This window comes from Thunnus maccoyii, chromosome 3, assembly GCF_910596095.1.
Source record: "Thunnus maccoyii chromosome 3, fThuMac1.1, whole genome shotgun sequence".
Classification (NCBI taxonomy): domain Eukaryota; kingdom Metazoa; phylum Chordata; class Actinopteri; order Scombriformes; family Scombridae; genus Thunnus; species Thunnus maccoyii.
The window spans coordinates 5,074,975-5,100,959 of NC_056535.1; the positions used below are offsets into that span (position 1 = coordinate 5,074,975).

The 25,985-nt window shown below is 38.5% G+C and overlaps 1 long non-coding RNA gene across 1 annotated transcript in view; it reads left to right on the top strand.

The window, feature by feature from the left end:
• Positions 1-24,945: 24,945 nt before the first annotated feature.
• LOC121890835 overlaps positions 24,946-25,985 on the top strand; it is a 29,710-nt gene continuing 28,670 nt past the window's right edge. Inside the window, exon 1 of the long non-coding RNA XR_006093941.1 lies at positions 24,946-25,080. This is a non-coding gene — a long non-coding RNA (uncharacterized LOC121890835). The remainder of the gene's footprint in view (positions 25,081-25,985) is intronic.

The window sequence follows — 25,985 nt, forward strand, 5'->3', positions numbered from 1 at the left end:
TTGATAAATCCGCAGTCTCTGAGAAGTGCTGCGCCAGAGTGCAGTACTGTTACGCATGGTCGTTACCTTCATTAAACCATCTGATGACACCAGGCTGCTACAGCATAACCATACACACCTCTATACACATCAGACTGGTTGGTTATAACTGGATATTCTGCTTTTTTATGAAGGAGACGTCAGGTTAGCAGCTCATCAGCCTCTTTTCCAATGTTCTTTTTAGCAAAAGTAGCATCTCATGTTTTACTATTGAAACACACTGCAGTGCAAACACTGTTGTGTAACATTAATTACTAAACTGACCATGTATGAGGTGAGATGTTTTAGAATTATAGCTGAAATAGCGTTGGTCCGATATAATCATATAAACGGCTTCACCAAATCAATTTCTTAATTATTTATTTAGTAACTAACTACTCCAACTGTCTTTGGCTGCAGATTTGTGGTGATGTGTGTTCATGTCGTGACATTCTGAACCATCCAAACATTTCCTGAAGTAAAGCTTTCTGTTTGTTAAGCTGTCGTTATCATGTTTAACTGTGATTGGCTCAGCTGTTTCAGAGCGATGAGAGCAGTGATGTGACTGGCTGAAAGAGTATTTAATAATCACCACACCCGCTGATCTATATTCACCTTCACTCAACCCTTTTGCACATTGCGCTGCTGCACAGACATGAACCAAAATAGCAAGTGTGCATGAAGGCGCCCACATAGTCCATGCGACTCTGCGCTTGCATGGACCCTAGGCATTGTAGGTCTTGACCTGCTACTCTCTGGTCTTGGTTCCCTACGTTCCATAGTGCTCTCTGGCCTGAGTACATTGGATGCGGTAGGTACTGCTCTTGATCTCAGAGGTGCCAAAGCTTTGTGTGCTGGAGGCGCGCTGCTGGTCCTTACTGTCACCACTTCCCTGTTCATCTGTAAGCCTTTCCTGAGTTTAGGGACCTCAGCCCCTTTCTTCTGCAGAAGAGGTGGGAGTATGGGCTTCTGTGCTACACTCTGTGTGGCCTTATGCCTACTTCATGGAAAGGTGGTGCAGGCTTTATTTCTCCTCTTACAACAAAGGCAGTTACCACAAAGGGAGGTGGTTTTGGTTGCATGGGAGATGCAGAGGGCTTACCGTCTATTTCTGATGTTTTAACAGTTGTACCACACAATCCTTGTGACTGGGAATTCTGAGCGAAGACACCCTGCGCATTTGCACTTTGACAGGAGTTGTAGCAGATTTTTGTTGAAAAACAACGGGAGAACCTTTCTCATCTGCTGCCTCGATTTCCTTCCTTGTGTTTTCTTCATTGTAAGACACCAAATCAGAATACAGCATCTTTGAAGCATCCGCTATCTCTGCCTGAGATGGAACTTTTGCAGATGTTGTAGACATTTCCACTGGAAGTTGTCTTTCTGTGGCCTCTGTTGTTACCTTCATGTTTCCCAGGAACTTTTTCTCTGAAAATGGCACATAAATGTAGCCTATAGGATAAAGAGAAAACTTTTAAAAACATTGGTGTCATAACTAAAACACATGGGATCCTATTTTCCTAAAATAGGGCACAAACACAAGTCCAAACTCCTGGTGCAGGGGAATGTGGATGTGACCAATACATTTTTGCAATAAATATTAATTGCACCACTCCAAATATGCTGATGATGGTAGAATAAAAATAAAGCTGATGTATGTTGTATATACTGCAGCCGGTGGCATACTGGCACTGCCTCTTATGTTGTGCAAACAATTAATGTAGGATAATTAGTACATTTAAACTCTGCAGTTTTAGTCCTCCTATGCATATTTGAAAGTCCTGTTTTGTCAAAATGTTTAAATAACTAGGTAGGATATCCAGGTGCTGCCAAGCAAAAGCTCTGAGCCTGTATTTGATAACAAGTCAGCTTAGATTTTATATTAACGGGTCAGATTGGAATTCATTTAGAGATAACTGAGGGTAATAGATCAGTTTGTGTTGAGCTTTGCATGTGTGGGGCGAGGCAGGGTTTGCAGACAGTGTTCAACTCAGTCAGGAGAACAACAACCTTACATGTTTAAACCTGATTTAAAAAGTTTGTACTAACATGTTTCATTTGTTCACAGCATTTGTATTGTCTCAAGGCAATATAAAATCTATGCACTGATGCCACCCCTGCCTGTATTGAATTACTTTGCTTAATTTAGTATACTGCTGTATCTAGTACATGACAAATGACAGTGCATTTGTTGGAGACTATTTTCACCTGTAAAGTAACATTTTGGTGTGCTAGTGAGTATTTCTGGCAGCAGGATGGTGTGTGTGGGACTGACTTAAAATAAATTACATTGTCTGTGTGTATTGTAATGAAGGAACATGAACATAAAGGAACACCCAGTTCAAGAGTGTGGCTCACTGATTTGTTTTTAGTAGTTTTTGGACAAAAATGGAGCTCTATGGCATTTATACAGGCAGGATAAATTTATTGCTGATTTTGGTCTTTTCATGGGATTTGTTGACAGTAAGAAAAATATAGAATATCTCGAGCCTTATCGGGCACACCAACAGAAACACAAACACAGTAATGCACAGGTAAGAGCCCATGTCAGAAGGTCTCTTAATAATTAACAGCACAGAGCAGGGTATTCCCATATCCTTGCTACTGTACAGGCACAGTATGTGCCTTTTATGTCCATTTTGTCATTTTGAGTGCAACCTATTACACAACCGTCTCTATGAGACTGCAGAGAGAGCACACAGACGGCCAAATGAGATTTTCCCTGCAGGGAAACAGGTGGAGGAGTTTCCCCATTGGATCGAACAGCACAGTGAGAGATGAGGTGCTGCAGAATAGCTCTGCTCTCAGCAGGAGGATAAATACAGCTCCTCCTGCCTCTCAGACCTGCTGAGACCTCTATTCTCTCTCAACAGCTGCACCACTTCTCATTCAGTAACAGCGGCTCTCCTCTGCATCTCTGGTATTTGCTTTGGCTCAGGGTTAAAGTGGCAAAGGTGTAACCTACACTTGGAACAGTCGTATATTCATCTTTTCTATTTACCATTCAAGACACCACAAGTAAGAGGTCACAATAAAATTATCTGTGATCACAACACAGACTTTGAATCATGCATGCGTTAATGATTGTTGGCTCCGGTGCTAACACTTAACATACATAGTCTGAGAGACTGTAGGCTCCATGCCAGCACATTTTAAGGACCAGTGGAGATGCACTGCCTTGGCTGAAATAAAACGCACCTTCACTGACATCACAAGAAGTTATTGCATTTTAATGAACACAATATTAAGTATCAGGGAAGATTAGTAGAGGTGTTTCATCACTGTTTAAAAAGTGTCATCTAGTAATAACATTGATCAACAAAACAAAATGCATCAAGATCAGTCTTACAAGGTCTTAAAAGTGACATTGATGAATTGATCAATGACATCACACGTTTGCTTTGCAGTAAGAAATCAGAGCAGAGCCATTTTTAATGTTGTCAGTTCCACCTGTGCTTTTCCTGCTATGACAAGTCAAAATATCTGCTGTGAAAAAGGTCTATTGACCAGATGTTTTGTATGTAAAAAAAAAAAAAAAATCTGAAAAGTAAAAGTGAATATAGCTGTCAGATAGTAGATAGTAGTAGTGGAGTAAAAAGTACAATGTTGCCCTCTGAAATGTAGAGTAGAAGTAGAAAACAGCAGAAAATAGAAATACTCAAGTAAAGTAGAAGTAACTCAAAATTTCACTTAAGGATTGGTATCAGGTCAGATTGGTGCATACCCAGGGAAAAGTTGAGGCAAATAACATCTTAATCAGTAGGGGTGTAGATTATTTGATATCTATTGGAAAAACTATTCAAGAGTCAGAGATTCTACATCGATACGCAACCACAGATCCGACTCACAAAATTTTGGAAAAAAATCGATACAGCTTTAAAATAACAGATCGGCTGAAAGCCCCCTCTCTTATCTCTCCCTCTGCACTCTGCGTGTTGCCTCTGTGTGTGTGTGTGTGTGCCTGTATGTTTGTTCCATCACATTCCCACACTGAAAGAAATGTCGGTACCACTGTGTCCTCCGCTGCCTGGTGTTTACGGTATCATGAAATATGCCGGGAGCTTCAACACATGCTAGCGTTAGCAGCTAATGCCACTTCCAACTGACCCCCAGCTCCACCAGGCTGAAGGCAAAACTGTTACTGAAATCATGAGCAGTTTTCTTTACGGGGACATGGAGCCATACAGTGTTATTCAGAGGGATGATACTGACTCAGCAGAGACTGAGGTTAACAATAAAGTCAACAGCATGTTAGTGAAAAATTGGCTCGACTAAAAAGTAATCCAGTGTATCGCTGCACATGTGCACTACTGTGAGTGTGACAGAAGACATACTTTCTGGAGTGTTTATGATTTAGTGTTTGAAATAAGGAATAATTTATCAATTATTTTTGTCATACTTTATTTAAAAAGTTAAAATATCAATTCCTAATTACAGCTGAATAGAATTCTATGGAATCGGGTTAGTATTGCAGTGTATCATAATGTTACAAATTTATCTGTATGGTTTTTGTATGGGATCATGTATCTAGATATGTATCGAACTGTCTGAGAGGGAGAGATAAACACCACTATTAATCAGTCACAATCCTCTTGGCATGTGGGACAAAAACATCACTGCTAGCTTTAGGCTGTACACAATCCATACAGTATATATGTTATCATAATATATACACACACCCATGGTGTGGGACAGAGCTTAAAAATACCAGTTTTTGTAACAAACCCTTCACATGTAGCCCACTGGAAAGCTAAGTCTGTCTGTTATCTGGGTGCAACCACAGCAGCTAGTACAGTAGTATTACCACACTGAACTGAGCAAGTACTGGCTAATATGTGGGTGTGTACTTTAAGAGAGTGTTATGAGAGTATAATTGTTATTATTATTACTACAGTCCCATGCTTGCCACTTCAAAACGTGGAGAAATCCAAAGCTCGACAGGCCCGCTGTGCCATGTTACAGTTGCAGTAATTGGACAAATGATGTTCAGTTTATTTTGGTTTTTAATTTACTTTATGTCTGCATTATTTTCTGCGTTTCTTATTATTAAAGTCTCTAATAGTGTCACCTTCATCATCATTTCAAATTTAGCTTTTTTTCTTTTTAGCTAAAAAGAAGTTTTAAACCATTTTGTAATTGTCCATGTGTGTTTTTGTATGAAAGCCCACATCATTGATATCAAGTCAATTTTCATAATGAATAATGCAATCCTGGCTTTAGAGACACTGAGATGAAAGGAGGATGAGTGCTGAACGTTGGGGTTCAAACAGATGGCTGCAAAGACAGAGAGAACAAAGAGCTGAAAGAAGGCCACTGTGATTTGGATTCACTGCTCTACACTGTTTTGATATGTTAACAGTTCCATTACATTGAGTTTGTGAGCAGATGATACTGAACAAGCTGTTTGATTACAGTGCTGTCTGCCCCTGTGAATACCAGACAGACTGACGCATAAGCAAAAGACAGATGGATAGATAGAGGCAGGAATGCCACAGAGCAAGCCAAGCAACCAGCCAACATGAAACACAAAAATTAGCTATTGTCACTGAAAACAATGTACTCATGTACTTTACTCACTAGGTTTTGTAGTAGTTTAATGAGTTTTTGAACAAGACACAACATGAAGCAAAAATGGTGTATAGGTAAGAGTGTATAGAAAAATAAAATGATATTTTTAGTTTTTAATCCGACAGCAGTGATGTAGTTATTCAGCTCTTTCAGCTGGAAAACCCAGACAGACATCTTGGTGGGAAGCCAGCCAGAAAGTCTGACAGATGGACAGACAGAAAGACAAGCAGGTGAGTCCCGGTACAGTAGTCAACCAGAGAGACAATGAGATGAGACAGGGTGAGGTCAGTCAGGCAGCACAGGAGTTTTCTCTCGCTGTACGACTTCTGTAATTACAGTTGCAAGTGAATCGAGTTTATTATAGAACTTTTCCTATCCCGCTGTCAGACAGCACATGGAGTACAGATAATTATCTCTGCTGCACACACACACATACACACACACAACTCCTCTGCAATGCCAGAAATGGTGCAGCATATTGCTGAGGGGCCTGCTGGATCCTATTAGCAGCACCTAAAGGCTGAAATGTTCATTACACCAAACACCATTTTGGTATTCTTCTACTGTTACTAATGGTAAAAATGTGTCCTGAGTGGTCTGGCTAGAGGAAAAGGTTCATCATCTAAAAAGTGTTAATGCACTCTGAATTAATTTTTTTTTTTGGTTGTACAAGCACAGTATGGGGGTCACCAAAAATATTTGGAATCATACTCTTGGGAATATGAACATCTGTTCTATTCCAAATCTTTTGGTCAGTAGGCGAACAAACAAACCATCGAATGGACCCACATCACCATTCTTACCTCCATCACTAGTATGGAGTAAAGAATGACATATCTGTCGGCTTGCGGCTTTCTTCTTCGTGGAGGACAGCAGCTGTAGTCACTCTGGATTCACAATAGTTACCTCAGATGTCCACTGGTTGTGGCTCTGTCGCATTGTGGATGCATTGTGTCTCCATCATGTCTTCTTCATGTCTTCCACTTAGAAACATGTGCAACAGTGCACAGATTTTCTTCCACATTGTCATAGGTTTTCCTAGTACTGGTACAGTATACACTCACTATATTGAGGAAATAAAGATACAAAAACTACATATATGACAGTCACAAAGCATCAGTTATCACATCTAAAGGTGTTTTCAAACCTCTAGTCTATTTACTCTGATCCGAATCAGTGATCCGAATCATGATTCCAAAAATCAAGAAGGCAACATACTTCGTTGCTAGTCCAGGTCAGATCTCAATTCATTTCATTTTTGCTCATTTGTGTCACAGCATGCAAAGCGCCCCCTCCTACTGGAGCCATTTAGCTCGAACTTCCACTTCACTTAAATTTTAACAAACTTACACAACAATTCATTTTTTACTTTCATGAAGCTTTATCAGCTTGACAGTGCACAAAATACATGATTATAACTGTTTCTCCTTCATTTATGATATACGTATATCCGCATTCATTTCTTAGCTTTAGTCTCATCTGTCTAAAGAATGTTGTTGCCATTCAGTTGTCCCTGTTCAGCTGCAGCCACATCTGGATTTGCCAAACAGTAAAAATATATTTTAAAAAATGTATATTTAAAAAACAATTAAACAATAAAACATGAATTATACATCAGAGGTGTACAATTCAGTCATCCTGTCCTCCCTCTCTGTTCACAAAAATGTTACTCTTGCTGTGGTTGCACCAACCATGTCTGATCACGACATCTTAGTCAGGTCGTTAATAAGGTGTATGACAGGCACCCATATCTTATAAATCTTCAACTTTACCTTTTACTAAGCAAGTCAGTTTTTCTATTGCCAAATTGCAAGACATTTCCTTCATCCATAGAGGAAGGTTTTAAATGAAGGTCTTAGGCTTGTGGAAAATGGAGAATAATAAACTTCTTCTGTTAATGTGTGTGCTTAGTATGTTTAGTTAGTACATTGTTAGTACTAGTACACTTTTCCAATACATAAATACTTTGCTTCCAGTGGAGCTTTGGAGCAATGATGTGACATGGGAGTTGTGTACTGTTGTTGTAGAGAGACTAGTGCATTTGCGTCACAATGAACACACAAACCCACAGGGGTGAGTATTTTAGACTCAAAAGACTTTCAATCACCACTCTGCAAACATAAACTGTGGTGCTGTTATGCAATTACAAGTTAATAATTTACACCCTTTTACATTTTCTTTTGTTACTGCAGTCTATTTATTAAGTACAACTTCCTACAGAAGGCTCAAAGTGTTTGTGAGCAGGCAGATCTGACAGGCTGTGTGGTTTCCTCTGGGCTGTACACTCGTCCAGGAGATTTGACATTAATTACACTAGCTGACACTAATTACCACCATCCACTGTTGAGGAAGGAGAGTTCTCTGGATGTCTTGCAGGCTACTTTGGACTCAGGCCTTTCAAGGACAGGTTCCTGCTGTAGTTGTAAGGATAGGGGGAGCACTGATTGAAAGACACACTGGGGAGAGCAGGGTGGGTGGAAGACAGAGGTAGCTGTTGTGGTGAATTCTCTACAAATTGAGAGGAATGGCCATTACACAAATAATAAGGAATGAAAAAAATAAGCTACTCTTTAAAGACCAAACATATTAAACTGTAAAACTGACTAAAGAGCAGGACTAAAGAGATAGCTTTTTCAGTTCAACCTTTGGAACCTTTTGGTTTTAAGAATAACTAAACAGCATAACTAGCTTATGTTGCATGTGCTCACAAACACTACAGTATGGAAGCCTGCTTTCAATGAACCTGTGACCGCAACAATGCTTTGTTATGAGGGTTACCATCTCCCCCTGAAGTTCTGAAGTTCCATACTTACGTCACCTAATTACAACTGAGCAAAGTCTGTTTGCCGGTGAAGATAGTGACATGTGGTTAAAGCTCCAGAAAAATCTAGTAAGTGGCATGCTCGTGCTCAACAATACTTTCTTTTTTTCTACAAGGACCTACACTTTAATGTGTCACAATGCCTCATATGTCATATTCAGTTTGTTAACATCATAGCACAGGACATTTAGACACTGAAGATATAGATTAGATATTAAGTTACCAATTGCTGCCATTTGCATCCAAAAATATGCTGCACACACAAACTGTGAACTCCAGCTATGAGGACCAATATATTCAGCTGCTACAGGAAGTGAGAATTACATAAATTGTAGCCAAGGACAGTATCTATTGACATCCAAAGGGCCTTGGTCAATGATTTTTCCATAGACAAATAAATACAGTAAACTTGACAAAAGTGCCATTTTGTTGCTAGGAGAAGGAAATATGAAGATTTAAGTTGTTGCAAGTTGACTGATAACAATTTATCTTTTGCTTTTGTAATGTTGCTGTACTGTAATCATGTATTAAAACTGCACTAATCAACATTTCTATGTTAACAATGAACCAAATGGCTGTTCATAATATAAAAAGGATCACTAGTAGTGACAAACCTATAGAGAATTATCACCCAACTCTGTTGTTCCCCTCAGTTCTGCGCAGCCTTTTTAGCCTGTTTCAGCTCATTGTTTTGGCTCTACAACCTGAAAATATATGTACAGCATCAGGATGTGCAGAGAGTTAGTATTAGCATTTGTATCTATATTTGTTGAGACAGCGAAATTATTTGTATTGGTATTTCAATAAAAGTGGAAAGAGGCTTAAAAATCAATTTTTTGTTTTTATTACGCTTTTAATTTCAGAAAATTAAAGTGTTATAATAAATGTTCATGAATAAACTACTTTATGAAGGAGGTCCCCACACCAGGTCTCGAACTTGAGTCTCCCAGATCATAGACGACTGCGCTGACCACTGAGCTAAAACTTTACTCATCATCTCATTGCAGACAGACCTCTACCTATTTATACACCCATAACACAGAGACAGCACACTGTGTGTAGGGAAGAACTTCAAAGGCAATTCTTACTTTGCACTTTTCATTTATTGCCTATTTTTTACAACCTAACTTTGTGGAAAGGAGAAGGGGGACAACAGGTTACGGAGAGTCTCTTGGGAGCAGTTTGCTTGTGTCAGTAGCTCAGCTTTATTTCTGGGGAACACCCCCAACTCCGGGAGTGATGTCCAAATTAGGAAATGTGCGTCATGTAGCAGGTGGATGTGACTCCCCTTGCTGAGACCTGCTGATAGACATAACAGCGTAGCAGAGGACAGACACTGAGATAGTGATATAACCGATCTGCATGCTGGTATTTGACAATTTTTTTCTTCCCGAAAACAAATAATTTTTAAAACATTTGTATGAAACAAATATTTGTAAAAAAAAACACTTTTTGTGCTTTGCTGAATAACATATTTGTCTTCAGGCACACCCCTAGTACAGTACAGCAGCCTAGTACAGCAGTTTATTGGCTTTTGGACAAGAAGATGACAACATACCCATTCTTAGTATTGCCATCAAGACTTTGATTTGTCATTTGTTTCTCCAACCGGCAGAAACAGCTGTCAATAAGCACGACACTAGACCCATAAAAAGCAGGTTTGAAATCAGGCTACAAAAACCCAGGGGGTTTGTGGAGGCACCAAAGGATCTGAACCATTTCCATCTTACTTTTAATAACGCTGTACTTTATTAAAACATCTTAAATAAATTATTTTAAATCACATTATTCTCTTCATTGAGTTTTGATAAAAAAACTTTTTAAGTTGATCTTTTTTTTATCTTTTCATTTTGTGGACACAGTTCAAGTGACAAGAGAGTTCTATTTATTTTGTTAACCTGATTAATCCTGTAAGAGGTAGATTCTCAGTCTTTCCTCTGTCAGATTGTACAGTCCTCAGTAAGAATCAGTTTAAGCTCTATGAGGAGACCTTAATGAGAGCAGCCAAGGCTACTTTTTAAAATCTGTTTCTAGTCACCTGACCTGTACTCTCATTTCCTGCACCTACAGTTTATTGATCCTTCAGTTCCCATCTCTGCTACATCAATCAATATACTGATATTTCTCCAATTTGGCAGCAATATACTGTTATAATTGCAATCCGTAAGTGTGACTCATGCTTTAGGAAATATTGTGGCAAATGGCAATTAGAGCACAAGAGGTTTAATAACAAGGAAATGGAGACAATTGTCTTCAGCTTCCTACAAATTAAAGCTTTGCTTCTCTAAACGCCTTCTGATGAGCAGTTAATTTCGTTTCCCATTACATGTTTCATTCTGTGTTTGTACTCAGTGGAGTGTGTGTGGGTCTTTTTTGTTTTTGTGCTAAGTCTGTTTATGCATGGGTTTAAAGCTCCCACATTCCTCCATCTACGGCATGGTTAACCTTCACCCACAGTAGCTCTCTCAGGTTATGTTTTCACTCCTCTTTCTACTTTGAGTTCCTGCCAGCTCTCCACTCACCTCCACTCACCTGCACTCATCCTCCGGAAGGTGAGTGCAATAGAAAGTGAAGAAGTAGGGGTGAAGAGAACAAACAGATGGCACTGAAAAAACAAGAGTGATGCAAATGAGTGCCCCAATAAAGAGTCTCAAGTTTGTATTGTGCTGTGACTCGAGATTGTTCTTTTGTTGGTTCTCTAAAGAAACTCTGGGTTTTGTGCAAGATTTTTTTTTTTTACCCTAAACCTTTTTTCTGTGAGGCTTGCTCATACAAGTGTTCTAAGAAAACTCTTGACTGCACCAATTCGTCATACAGGTGTCGATGATTGATCATTAGAATAATCCACGCCCCTAAAATTGCCATATAAGGGCTACATCTTCCACTCCATTTGTGGGCAAGTTTCATTCATAAAAATGTTCCCAAAGAGTAAAAACAAGAATTTCACAATACAGAAGTTCAAGTTCTGCTGTCAGAAATCAGCAGACAAAAACATAACAAGTTTAACAGTGTCAGTCGTCGTATTATTGTACCCAAAACAATTACACATATGAATCCAGCTGCCAACAATGTGTCATCAGAGCATCACTGAACTGTGACAGAAATAAAGAAGGAATGCTTTTGACATGAAGTTAGATGCTAAAAAACGTTGTTCTAAAGCAAAGCACTCCATGACTAATATGAGAGGTGGTCAAATGATGTGACAGATGTCACAGAAATATTAGAGGCGAGAAGATTACACTGATGATGATACTGGACAGAGACCTGTAGAAAGACCCTGAGGCAGCTGTTTACAACAACTACTGAAATGTAGAAGCTGCTGTTACAAAATATGACAATAAAAATCATAAAATCTAAAAATCCTCAGTAAATTGGCAAAGAAATTAGCAAAGAATATCAATTTTGCATTAAGTCCGTTTTAGGTATATATTTTATTTTATATTATACTCAGAGTCCAACACTTAAGAAGAGTCAAATAGAATCTTGATGGATTGCCAAATAGACACTCTTGGGCATGAGGGGTGTGGGCATCCTCATAATCTTCCTGTTGTCTTTTACAGACTGAGAATTAGAGACTTGAATGTGATAGTTTCCAGTCCAGCTACAATAATATTACCATAAGTTAGGATGGACTCAGTTGTAGCTCTATAAAAAAAATATGCATAATATTCCTGAGGACACAAAAACTGTAAGACTGTTATTGTGTACGGCAACAGGGCTATGATCACATACTGACCCAGGATACAAAGCAATCTCCTCAGTTTTACAGACGCTAAAGTGAAAAATGATGGTCATCACACCGGTCCACAAACCCATCGACCTTAGCTTTATAATGTTGGAGTAAATAAACTGAAAATAGCAGTGCCATGTGAACATCTTTAATACAGATTGAATTAGATTGAAAGTTAAAAAGTAAATGAAAAGGCTTTGCTAGCCGGTGCATTGATTACTGCTGTATCAAAGAGTTGACTCTCACCTGTTGTGAGTCAATAAAAAGCAACCTAACATACACAACAGAACTTTACAAGTACTTCAAAACAAGATAACAGCATCATCAGTGCTGTGATTTTTCTTGAAAGTAAATTGATGCTGATCTAGTCATGGCTTTACCTCCCATGGCTGACAATGGAAGTTAATGTCACTGACTTATGTGCTCGCTGTTTTTTCTTTGGACAGGACTTATTGACATAAATTCGACCCTAAAGTATACTTGTGCAAAGATATTATTATTGTCATTATTCCTTAGTAGCAGTAGTGAATGTTTTATTTACTACTACTATTAACTCACATGCAGCATTAAATTATAAGAAGAATTCAATCATTGTTTTGCTGAAAGCTTGAATTTCCAAAAATCTGCATAAAATAAGAACAGTGGCTTCCTTTTGAATTTGACCACCAGGAACTTCTGACTTTCTGAATTCAGGAGAGTGTTGAGAGTGTTTTAAAGCACCAAGAATCTTCTTAACCACATGTGAACATCAACGTGCCCCTTTATGTGAAGCAGCTACATTTTTTAAAACAGTAGTGTACATACAAACATGTCCAGCAGAGGACAGTGTTTACTGTGTTCATAACTTAACACCAACTGGAACAAGAGCAGGTCTGTTTTACATTGGATTCAGTGTCATTGTGAAATAGGCTGTACAAAAATGCATGTAGGTAAAATTCCACTAAATTTCCACTTGTTCACATAATACATTTGTTAATTGGTCTTATTATTCTGAGATTAAATTTTGCTGAGGGCTTTAAGTGGTAATTACTGTACATCAAAAAGATATACAGTACCTTCTTTTTTGTTTGTGAACTTGTTTTTTTCGTTCCAGCTCAGTTCTGAAATTGAATTGTGGAAACTCATTGTAAAGAACTTCAGTATATTATAAACTGCAGTTAGAGCTCTGATTACAGCCTCCATTGCTACTAATTAACTCCACCAACCTACAAAGAAACTTAGAGAAGAAAAGTCTGTATCGGTTTACATTAGTTTGGTGGCACACTAATGCTGCTCTACTAATTCTCATGTATTAAAGCAATGGATCAAATGGTTATGTAATGTAAATATATTCACCAGTAGTGACAAACCCACAGGGACTTATCACCCAACTCTGCTCTTCCCCTCACCTCTACAAATCCTTTTAGCCTGTTTTAGCTCATTGTTTTGATTCTACAGACTGCAAATGTACTATTTGGTTCAGCCTCACTGCTTTCATTACAGACTGTACACTACCTGCCCAGTGCTGAATGGCAAACAAAGAACATAGTGGAGCATTTAGCAGCTGAGACAGATATTTCTCAGGAGTTTGTGGAGACCAAAACAGAGGCAAATGAGGAGCAAACATTGGACTTACACTTGTGAAGTGGCCAGAAACACAACTCTAAATGAAAGCTATTGCTGATCTGTGTATACTGGATGTGTGAAACAACTGCTTGCTAACACATTAGTCCATAACTTAACAAGTTGTTAATATGTCAATGTTTACAGTTGTCACCCTGTTAGCTTACCTTGGATTTTTTTCATCCCAAAATGTAACCTGATCTGGTTTGGATATTTGCAGTGATGGAAGGGAAGGTGTTACAGCCTATAAGAGTGTTTTAATAGATGTCCATAGGGTGAATGTCCCTTCTACAAAATACCATGTCACCACGACAAAGGCAACAGCTGTGTCCTTCATTCCTGCATAGTTCCTCATGACTACAATTCAGCAAGATAAGAACTACAACAAATGCAGTACTGTACAGTTGGAGTGAAGTTGGAGCACCATCAGCCTCCGTGATGTGACGCAGTGAGTAAAACAGAATGAATGGGTAGGTATAACTTAGGGAGGGATTTGATTTGATTACTCAAAAGTGGGAATGGCAAAACAACCATGGAGTCCCGGAAGTACCACGTCGAGGCGAAGTTGGGTAACCACCCTATTTTCAACTTTTCGTTGAGTTTCGATGAGTCTTTGCCTCATGCGGTGGACAGAGACAGCAACTTGAATACTGATGCACAAACTTACCTCCGTGATCTGCTGGATCAATGGTAATATCTGTTTCTTGAATGTGTAACTGTTAGCTTGCTACAATCAGTCTAAGTTTTGGTGAGTTTATGTAACTGTGATTTGATTTGATTACTCAAAATTTATTTGAAAATCTATTAGCTAGGTTGAAGTTACACAACGGCTTGTGAGGCAACAAAGTTTGTTGGCTGCCTGCATGAAATGTACTACACGAAGACATGACTGACAATTGTATATGAAGATAAAAACAAAGAAGAAACATATTCCCAACACCTTTGCACAGTTTTGATGCAATCATCAGCATATAAGTCAAGGACAAAGTTACAGATAGATATTAAACTAACTCCCATTTCAGTACAGCTGCTTATGTTTGAATACCAATGTTCATTTCAATGCACAACCTACAGTGGAAAATATCTTCTGTTGGCTGACAAATGAGAGGACAGACTTTTGCCCTTAGTCTTGGCTTAATAGTATCTCTGTCAAGACATAAAATTCACACTAAATAGTGAAGGCACTAATATCCTGTCTATGCTTCTCATCCAGGAGTCACTGTGGCTATTGTCAGAATATGACTACATGGATTGAAAATGTGTGGCTAGAATGGTTTGTGGTACTGTATTCACTGTTTAAGCCTTGGCCTATCTGTCCACAAAAATGAAGTAACTGTTCTTGAGGACCCACAGCCTTACTTTCCCTTAATCATTTATTTGGCCTTTATAAATGTACCAGTAAAAAAATCCAGCTTTAGAATATTGACTTTGCGGTCTTACACAAGTCATAGACAACTGTCGAATGGTAGACCTATAGCCTGGGTGCATGACTCAGCATCCAGACTTTGAAACAGCAGGCCTCAACCCATGGGTCCTCCAGGTTGAGTGTGCATCCATGGTCCAGCACTATGATCCCTTTGACCCCAACTCTCTTCATCACTGCCGCCACACTGCCAACAGAATTGTTGTCAGATGGTGTTGGGGCTACCAGGGAAGACAAATGTAGTGTGGTGTTTCCTTCATGTGATGTCGTCATCATCAGAGTTACCATCCAGTCTGACCAGTACACAGACAGCCTTCATTACATGCACTACAATCAAACATGGCTGAACAAATATTGTATTGTCTTGATGTTCTGTAAATCTAAATAACAAAAATTGTGGCACAGATATTAAGTACCTGTATTTGGGGAACTGGGTGTTTTCTTAGCCTTAGATCTTGTGTAACCATGTGTGGTGAGACATTTTTTATCCTCAGTGTGACTAACAAGAGGCAAGAGATTACTTAATCCCTTTTAAAAATTGTACTAGGAGCATTCTTTGCTGGAGCGGATTTTGATATCCACCTTAAAATCAAAATCTAATGAGTAATACCCAAATGAATATCCTAGAATTAAATGTACCCACTTCATCTTGAAAAAGGTTCAGTTCGAAATACATCCTGTCAGAATTCATTCACCATTAATAAAAGCAGGCACTAGCACAGTGTGTTTATTGAAAATAATTCAGAGTTGGAGACTGACACTAATAACACACTGGTCTGTATCTCATTCATCAGAAACACAATTAAAAGGTAGAGAAGCAGCTGACACATTCACAATGCTTTTAATTTGAGGGGAAATTCTAAAGTTACCAAAACATAGCTATATGCATTGTTAGATAACTTCTCCTTTAGATTACAGTCAAAACATGTATGGGAATTGCAATTCTGCATTGACTGTAACTGAAACTTCACACATCAGCCACTAATATGTGGATAATTGAGTTGGCCTTTTAAGGTCAGATGTAAATGAAATGGTGATAATTTATATGCAATGTGAGCACTCACTACAATAAACACCAATGAAATATGCAATGGGTGGCAATAATATGTTATTATATTGGAATTTCAATGCAATTTAATGGTTCTCCTTTTTCTTACAGGGTGTTTAATTGGTTAGTGATGTGTCTTTAATGCCCGTCTGGTGTTTTATGTAAACACCAAGTTAGCAGCATATCTGTGCTGTCATGCCATTGCTGTTGAGACCCTTCAGCCATGGGATTGGATTCAATTTTGTCTTGCTACTTTTAAAAAAAATCTGTTAATATCTGTTGTTTGAAATTACGTCTTCCATCCTTGTTCAGTCTGGGGAACCGGCCCAGATGGACAATGCTGCAGGGTTCCCCTGTCAGTGGCGTGCCGCAGGCCAACTTTATACTGAGATTGATTCAGGTCCAGCTGGTAAAGCTGGCCAGAGACTGTGAGGACATGTTACAGCCTGGTTACCTCCAGCTATTTTTTGATGGTGCAGAACAAACTGAAGAAGCTGCTTTATGAGGTGGGTGTTGCTCATCTTTCAGGCATCGGACAATGCTAAGAAACACTCACAAACCTTTGTGTTATTTTTTTTCTTGATGAGTTGATGATGTTAGTCGTCTATGTGTTTGTCCTTTAAGCTTATAAAAACCTTTCAAACGTCATTGGATGAAGGCAGGGTTTTGGTATTGCAAGGTATTCAATTGGCTCACATTTTTATAGTTATTTTGTTCAATCATTTATTACATAATTTTTATTTCTATAGTGTGTTTGATTGAAGAAAAATAAAACACCCTGATCAAGGCCCTGTACTGAAATGTGTTGGCTGAATAAAGAGAAGACTGTTGCAGCAAGTCAGTGTTGCAGAGTTATTTTTTCACATTTAGAGTCGTGCAGACAGCAACCCTCCTCCTAAGAAACGCATGTAGAGCAACTTTGAGACCATCGAAGCTCATTAGCAACAGCGCCTGTGGGTGAGTAAGAGACTTCTTTGTGTTCAGTTGACTCAGTCTCTTTGGACACTGAAGAGTCCAATCACAGCAGAGAAGAAACAAATGAGGACGTGGATAAAATGAGTTGTGTTCACAATTAGAATTTGTCTGGGTGATTTCATTTCTCCTCACTTGTTCTATGTTTTCCCTCCTGTGCAGAGCTGTAAATCTGGTGTGCCACAGGGAGACCTGTTAGAGTTTTGCACTGAAGATGATCAAAGGTTGGTTAAAAATAATGGGATCCAGCAAGTGTTTGTGGAGTGAAACATCCTTACCTTCACAGAAAACCCCCTTACTGTGACTGTGTTTTGCTATGTTTAGACATGGAGGCACCTTTGCATGGTCATAGAGTATGTAGGAGGTGGGGGTGGTATGGATTACAGATATGAAAATGTTTATTTAAATTTTTTTGCCAGAGATATCGCAGCTTACTATGTGATGTACAGCTCTGAGCAAATTTTCCCCTATATTCTTAGAACTACCCACACACTGGACACTGACTTCTGTCCTTTTAAGTGGCAAATCCACAGCTAATTATTTTTAATTGGCCACAAGTTTTCTGTGTGTGGGCGAACTGTGCTAAAAGAACATGAGAAAGTGTGTATTTTAAATGTGTAGCTCAAGCTTTTATTATTACCTGAATGCAAAAAGTATTCTGATTAAAACAGGAGGTGTCTTCTGCTACTTACTTGCTGTACCATATTTGCATTTTGAAAAAAAAAACATGTTTGTGTATAAATGCTTACCTGGGCCTCTACAAGACCAGAAGGATTCTTTAGTAAATTATTTGTTTGCAGTTTCACATTTCTCAGATTCCTCTTCTTCCAACTATAACACATTAGAGGAGTTCAGTGCATGTACATATGAATCTTTAACACCAAATCTGTAAACTGAACTGACTATACTGAATCACCATTGTTACTGTCTTAATCAGTAGCTTTTAGCAGTGTAGCCTCCTCACTGGTGACAGAGCACTGTTGTCATCTTGAGATGGATTAGGAAACACCAGTTTGTGATTTTTTTTCCTTTGACAAAATGTGTAATAACATGATCAGCAAAGCGTCATAAAGTGTGACAAATGTTTGCGCTATTCAAAAGTTAAAACAGACTAAGCTAACCTTAAAGCATTTCTTCTCCACCAGTTTCTCTGCAAAACAACTACCACATCTTCAAAATCCAGTCTTCTAGCTTGGCTGCTTCATTATTTAGGCAGGCTGAGGTCAGTTTGGTCAGTACCACATCAGAATTGCTTGTCAGACTGTCGAATAGCTAAAGAAACCCTCTTCTCCTATGCCTTTCCAACACTGGACTGGTAGTGGGGGCTGTCTGACAATATCTTTCCAAAACAAAAAATGAAAGTACAAGTAAAAGGTACAACAACTCCCACGGTCCACTTTGGCAAGGAACATCACCAAGCTTAAAATTCCATCATGTGTGCTGCTAAAGGTGGGCAGAATCTTAAAGGGTACCTATTATGCTTTTCTGTATTTTCAGGCACATATATAATGTCACAATGTTGGATGTTCATGTTGAAAGTGGCTGATGTGTCAAATAATGAGGTAAACATGTGGAGAAGTAATCCCTGTGAGTAAAAATAACCGGCTTCTGACTGCTCTGAACGCTCAGTTTCCAGCAATTTTTTCTACTTTCAGCCGGAGCAGATGTCGGCTCGTGATGGATTTTTTTTATATGGTCACCTATGAGAGTTCACTGCTCCATTATGGCGTTTTCCATTGTTTTGGGGGTAGTCACACCAAGCCATGACTCCATTACACAGCACTGAAAAGTAAAATTAATAGTTTACCTAAATTGAGTGTTGGAGGTGTGCTGGTCATCTGCAGCTCTTCATCAAACATCATCATCACTGATGATGTTTGATCATCTACTTGCACTATTCCTCTCTGCATTATTTCTAAGTGATGAACAAAGAGCTCCAGATATGTCCATATGTTGTTGTTGTTTTAACGAAGCTCCTCTAATTCAGTGAGGAATATGTTTCACTTCCTGTAAATTCTTCACAATAAAAGTCTCCTGTTCTTTAGCCATGTAAAAACTTTTAATTTGAAGCAGTAAAGGAGTAAATGTTGGGTTTGCATCGGTGGTGACTTTACACAACTCTGATACGTGCTGCCCCTCTGCAACTTCTGGAAAGCTGGCCAACCAGAACAGAGTGGGCTCATCGGGATAGGGCCCTTATAGAGACAGGAGCTCAAACGGACTGTTAGTGACAGAGGCTGAACTGAGGGGCTGCATAAAGGGCCAGTGTAAAATAAATAAGGAGTTTTTCGAACTGTGAATCATGCAAAGCTAATCCAGTGGAGTCCAAAAATAAAAATTTAGAGCCGTAAATGAGCATAATAGGTCCTCTTTAGGGTTATGCTGTCAAGAAAACAGATTTTACAACCTGCAGATTAAACCAATTTATTTTGTGATTCAGAGTCAATGCACTTTACCTGTTTGCAGCTTACTGTGTACATATTATCTTGTTAAACTCCTCCTGTTGCAATACACAGTTGAAAAATATTGTTTATATTGGGTTATAATATATATCATCTGTATGGAGTTTGCATGTTCTCCCCGTGCTCTCTCCATTTACTCCGGCTTCCTCCCACAGACCAAAAACATGCAGGTTAGGTTAACTGGTGACTCTAAATTGCCCGTAGGTGTGAATGTGAGTGTGAATTGTTGTCTGCCTCTATACTATATGTCCTGTGATTGACTGGCGACCTGTCCAGGCTGTACGCTGCCTCTTGCCAAATGTCAAGTTATACTTTTGCATAACTGTGGCTGTCACTGTCCCTTTCTCCTGTCATAGCTTGCTCTTATAAAACATTTCCTGGCTCACATGTGTAGGGGAGAACAGGGTAACATGAGCCACTTTTTACATTTGATGATTTTACTGCAAAATAAAAGTGTATTTGTTTCAAATAATAGTCGTTGTGTAATTTGTTGTTGGAAATTAAAACAAGTTATCTAATTATTATGGTTTTAGAACAATGACCCATGAAAAAAGTTAGTCCCATGGCACAACTTGCCACAAATGAGCATGGGGTTGGGGTAAATTGAGCACCCTGGGTGTAAATTGTGCGACCGTTAAATACTGGTATAAAAATGATACAAAATCAAACAATTTTGAGATAATTTTGAACTTCATTAATGTCATCAATTTAACAAAGGCAAAAACTCATACTTTTAAGTAAAACAATGTTTGTTGTTTGACAAATTAATTGTTATGCTGTGTGGGGCATTTTGCTGGCATGGTTTGGGTCCACTTGTCCCCTTAAAGGGAAGGGTCACTGCAAATCAATACAAAGTTGTTCTGAGTGATCACCTTTATCCTATGATGAAACATTTCTATCCTGACTGGAGTGGTCTCTCTCGATGCCCCAATTCAGGGGGCATGAGGGGTTAATGAATGGTTTGATGAGTATGAAAATAATGTGAATCATATGCTATGGCCTTCGCAGTCACCAGATCTCAACCCAACTGAACACCTGTGGGAGATTTTGGATGGACGTGTTAGACAGCGCTCTACACCACCATCATCAAAACACCAAATGAGGGAATATCTTTTTGAAGAATGGTGTCCATCCCTCCGCATTGAAGCTGTTGTGGCAGCACGTGATGGCCCAACACCTTACCAAGACACTTTGTGTTGGTTTTTCCTTCAATTTGTCACCTGTCTGTATGTACAGCATGTTTCTGTGTGGCTTAAACTTAACATTAGTCAACAATTAGGTATTTATTCATCAACACTGTAACATTTGTAACGGTGATCAAACATTAACATGAACAGTGTCTCTAGACTCTAGAATATCAGAAAATAATACTTAAATACACAGATTACTCTGTACATATGTGGCCTACTTACACTTTTGGGGGTAAACTGAGCCATTGACTCACAAATATGTTAAGTTTATGGCCTTGTTTTGTAGCTTACACTGATTTAAATTAACATGTAATAATGTCCGAAACGTATCTATTATCTATAAAACGTATCTATTTCCTATTAAGAGGCAAGACTGACAACTTTATTAACATTATGAACTCACTTGGCATGACAAAAATCTTTTTTTTTTTTGCTCTGTTTTGCTTACCACTCTCTCCATGTGCTTGAGTCCAAGATGGAATGCGTAATGTGAACTATACTTTCTTATTTTATGGTCATATGATTACTTTTGTTTATGGTTACCTATATATAGGGGGTGGCTCATTTTACCCATTGGCTTGACTTACCCCGTTCTCCCCTACTGTATTTTGAATCATAAATAAATAAATATACAAATGTCAATTAGATGGTAATCTGCATGAGAAAAAGAAAAGATATAGTTTATAATAATCGTTCGTTTATCGTGATCAATGTGACCCGGACAGAAGTGATCACTGTAAACGATTTCCACTGTATTACCATAGCCCCTGAGGATTTAAAAAAAATTGTGACATATTTGGATATTGTTCCTCTAAAATATAGACAAAACATGTATCTGACTCCCCATTCAGAGTAGTATTAGTTACTGCGCCAGTTTGACTTTACAAAAAGTAGTGGTTATGTCTTCACTGCTTTCATGTGCAAAGATGGTTGACATAAATGTGATACTGCAGTTGTGCCACTGGGTGGCAGCGATGATACACCTGACTAAACATGTACTCAGACAGAGACCAGCTGCAGAATTTACTTTACTCATTTTATATGGGGGTACAGCATGTCTGCAGGCATTTCTGGAGTTTCTGTGAAACAGTTTACTTTGAACGCAGAAGTGTGAGAAGAAAAACAGATCATGAAAACCTCATGTTGGCATCTAACTGTCTGTTTGTTGGGAAGGGGAGGTTTGAGTATGTCTCAGCATTCTGTGTCTCTCCAAAGCCAGTCTCTCTTTTCCATCAGAGGTATCAGACAAAATAAGAAACTCCAGGAAAGCTGCTCAATGGCAGCAGCTTCTACATGTACGAGTACAAGGACAGGTATTGCTGTAATGGAGAAGTAGGTGCTATAGAATTCAGTACATTTAGATGAGGTTGTGTTCAAACTGCAGTTAACACTGCAAGAAGAAAACATACCCTCTTCATTCATTTCAATGAGATAATTGCCATCAGAGGGCTCTGCCAAAAGAAAAAAAACAACAAAACAACAACAAAAAAACCCCCACAATATGGCATCATCTAACAATACACTATGCAAGTCAGTTTATACTGTTTACCTTGCAACATTCGAAATGGATGATAAAATAATTGTTGCAGAGTAACTTTCCAGAGTTGTAAAATTCTTCCTTACAGTATTATAAATGGTTTTCGAGGATTGTATTTTATCATCTCACTGGTACCTGAAGCAACAAACAGCCTCAGTGGTTTTATTGCAAGGCTGTTATTTATTTTTTTATTTGTTGGTTTATTTAACAGGGACAGTGCACAATAATAAACACTGCTTGAAATGCACCAGAGTTGGCCAAGAGGCTATATTTCATCTGTAGTCTCTGGACGAATGTTACAGTCACCCTTAAAACAGAATACAAGATTGAATTTACAAAGTTATTGAGATCATTTATAAGCATGCAGGACAATAATAAAAAGAAAAGAGAATATTAATGTTAATGAAAACATCATTCAGGACTCCCTTATTACAGACATAAAAAGCATGCACAGTATATAAAATTCATAAATCAGTCTGATACAATAAAGGCAAGACCACAATAAGACATGCATGCAGGTATATGAGGGCAGACTGGCGATAGCAAAATAGCAAGGGAAGTTCAGCACAGACAGACTGAGGACAGTAAGATGCAATTGAGTTCTAGTGCTGACAGAGTTGAGTATTAACAATTTCTTTAAGTGATCTCTAAATAAACCGTATTTGTCCTGTTACCTCATTGTTGCTGTGATTGTGTGAGTTCCATTCTAGTGCAGCTTTAACAGAGAATGCAGACTCACTGAAAGCACTTTTTCTGAGTGGGATAGTGCAGTCCCCTCTTGCTGCACATCTATATGCAGTTGTTCTTATATTGACAAAGTGAATGGAGGAGATGTCAAGCCATATACAATCTTGTAGGTAAGACAAACATCTACATATTTAATCATGTTTTCCCAACTCAGAAAGTTATATTTTTTTTAATTTTGGGCGATGAAAATGTTACAATTTCTTGTCAAGGATTTTAAGTGTTTGTTTATACAAAGACTGTAATGGTTGTAGAGTAGTGGTGCTAGTCTGCAACCAAGTTGTTAAGCAGTAAGTGATATGAAAAATGACCACAGAATGCATGTACATCTTCCCTGCCTCTGTTGACATGTTATCTTGGATGAACCTGAAATTTGAAAGACTGAATTTGACCTGGTTACAAACCTTTTTCACCTGAGCCTTGAAAGAAAATTTGGGATCAATCAGAACTCTGAGGTATTTGCATTCAAGATACGACCTGTAGCCTCCCTCTCCTCTGATACAAAGACATCTGGCTCTACATTAGAACTGTTTGTCTTGGTAAAAAAAACCATGCATACTGTTTTAGACACATTTAGTTGCAAACAGCATTGCTTTAACCATGCTGTTACATGAACCATGGAGTTTGTGAGTTCATTAACAACTTGTGTCATACTGCTACCATGGACATAAATACAGTGTCATCCTCATACATTTAGATGTTGGTGTCAGGACATACAGATGGAAAATCACTGATATATAATGTAAATAGCAATGGGCCCAGGATAGATCTTGTGGGACACCTATGCACAGACGGAGGGCAGTTGATTGATGATTCTGTACTCAGACAGAATCATCAATCGATTTAATAGATAGAATTCTATCCATTTCAGTGCATCTGAAGAAAAACTGGAGCTAGATAACCTAGACATGAAAATTCAGTGATTAACAGTGTCAAATTCCTTCTTGTGGAGAGAACAGCAAAGCACAATAAACAAACCAATCCTCAATCAAGAATGTAGATATTCAGTGATTCTGCAAAACCCGGATTAAATTCAATGACAGTTTTCTTTTTTTACATCCACTGGCAATGTTTTTAAAAAATCTCACTTTCAACAATATCTGCACATTGCACATTGTCATTTGATACATTGTTATTAAAAAAAGTTATAGCCACTTTAAGGATAGGGAAAGATAAGATTAATAAAAGGTGAATGCTCATACTGTATGCACTTACCACACCAAGCTCACAGCCTTACTTTCTGCCTTGCCGTATGCCTTAGCTTGATTTATAAGTGAGCATGTTTGAGAGAGCTCACATTGCAGTTTCAGTTATGTGGAGATCTGTGAGGTTTAACTAAATTTGGACCCAAAAGCAGGATTCAGACACATGGCTTGCAGTTTTATTGAGGACTTGTTGAAATGGAAGTTTGGAGAGATGATCCAGAATAAAGATGGAGCAGGGCAGGCAGAGAGAGCTGAGCTGTCGGCTGAAGGCAGGCTGGCGAGACACTGGGCGAGGCAGGCAGACAAAAACTTAAGATGGTTAATGAACCTGACACACAGGCAGGAAAACACAGTCAGACTCAGTTCAGGCAAACTTAAGACTTGAACTTGGCTGTAATGTTAGTACTACATTGGTGAACTGAATGATCTGGTGAAGACTGGAAAGTAGAATCGGGGTATGTATATACTGCAGGAGCTTGATGAGTGGATGGGTTGCAGGTGTGCAGGTTGATTGGCAGCAGGAGGGAAACAGAGCGCCACACCCAGACAGACACTCACAGACATAGAGAGAGAACAAAACAGGGGACATACTAGAAACACAAGGGAGGGGTAAACAGCAGAAACACTATGAATGAGGGAGAGACACAGCCGGACCATGACAAGATCGGGCATTCTTTTCAAGCCTGCTTCCTCATTTAGGCTGACACTTCAAGTCCAAGCGCTCTGTGGTTTTATGAAGAGTAAAGCAGCTGGAGAGCAGGTAAATGCTTTATTAAATATTCCATGAAGAGCATCAAATATTGTCACTTTTCTCACCTCCTCCTTTCTCATCTTTCCAGGAACTAAGGAATATCATGTATTTTCAGTTCCATGATTGAAATAGACAATGTCTGAACCCTGAAGACTTTAATGTAGGAACCCAGTCATAAATCATTTAGGGTTGTGTCAGCTAAATGCTGAAAGTGCAAGTGAAAGGTATGAATGGCTGGATTGACCTGCACATCATCTCAGGTCTTGGACTATTATGGCAGTGTCACCGTCAGGTTTAATGATACATACCTAGCTAACAAATTATATGGTAACAACAAAATGGCTATTAACTTAAAACATGAACACACGTCGTGTCCTGCACCTTAGCTTGTTGAACAAGCCACCAAACAAACATTCATCTGGGAAAAGTGTACTGCTAACGTCAGTTAGAGACAAAAAGAGGAATTTCTGATATTTTTCCAAAGACCTTTTTTATTCATTCTAATAATACAAAACTATTAACAATACATTAAAAAAGCATGTGGACATTTTATTTGACTGCAAAGAGGGATGATAAAATGTGATTTCAGTTGGACTTCCATATTGTTTAACACCCAGTTGGATATTTAAAGGTTTTCATATCTGAGGTTCTGAGTCATAATTATGACTTGGAGGATAACTAAACTGAGTTTACAAATTGCAAACTAATTATGAAAACTTGGATTTGTCATTAGTAGAAAATACTGTGAAAACAGTGGGTGTGTCATTGATATGTGTAGGACCTTTTAAATCTACATTATTTTTATCCAAAAAATGGATCAAATGACTAAATATGAGTGAAAGGGGTTGCATGTCATTTAATTAAAAACATTAAAAATGTTGTCATCACTAAATAGTGACCTAGTACCTATGTTA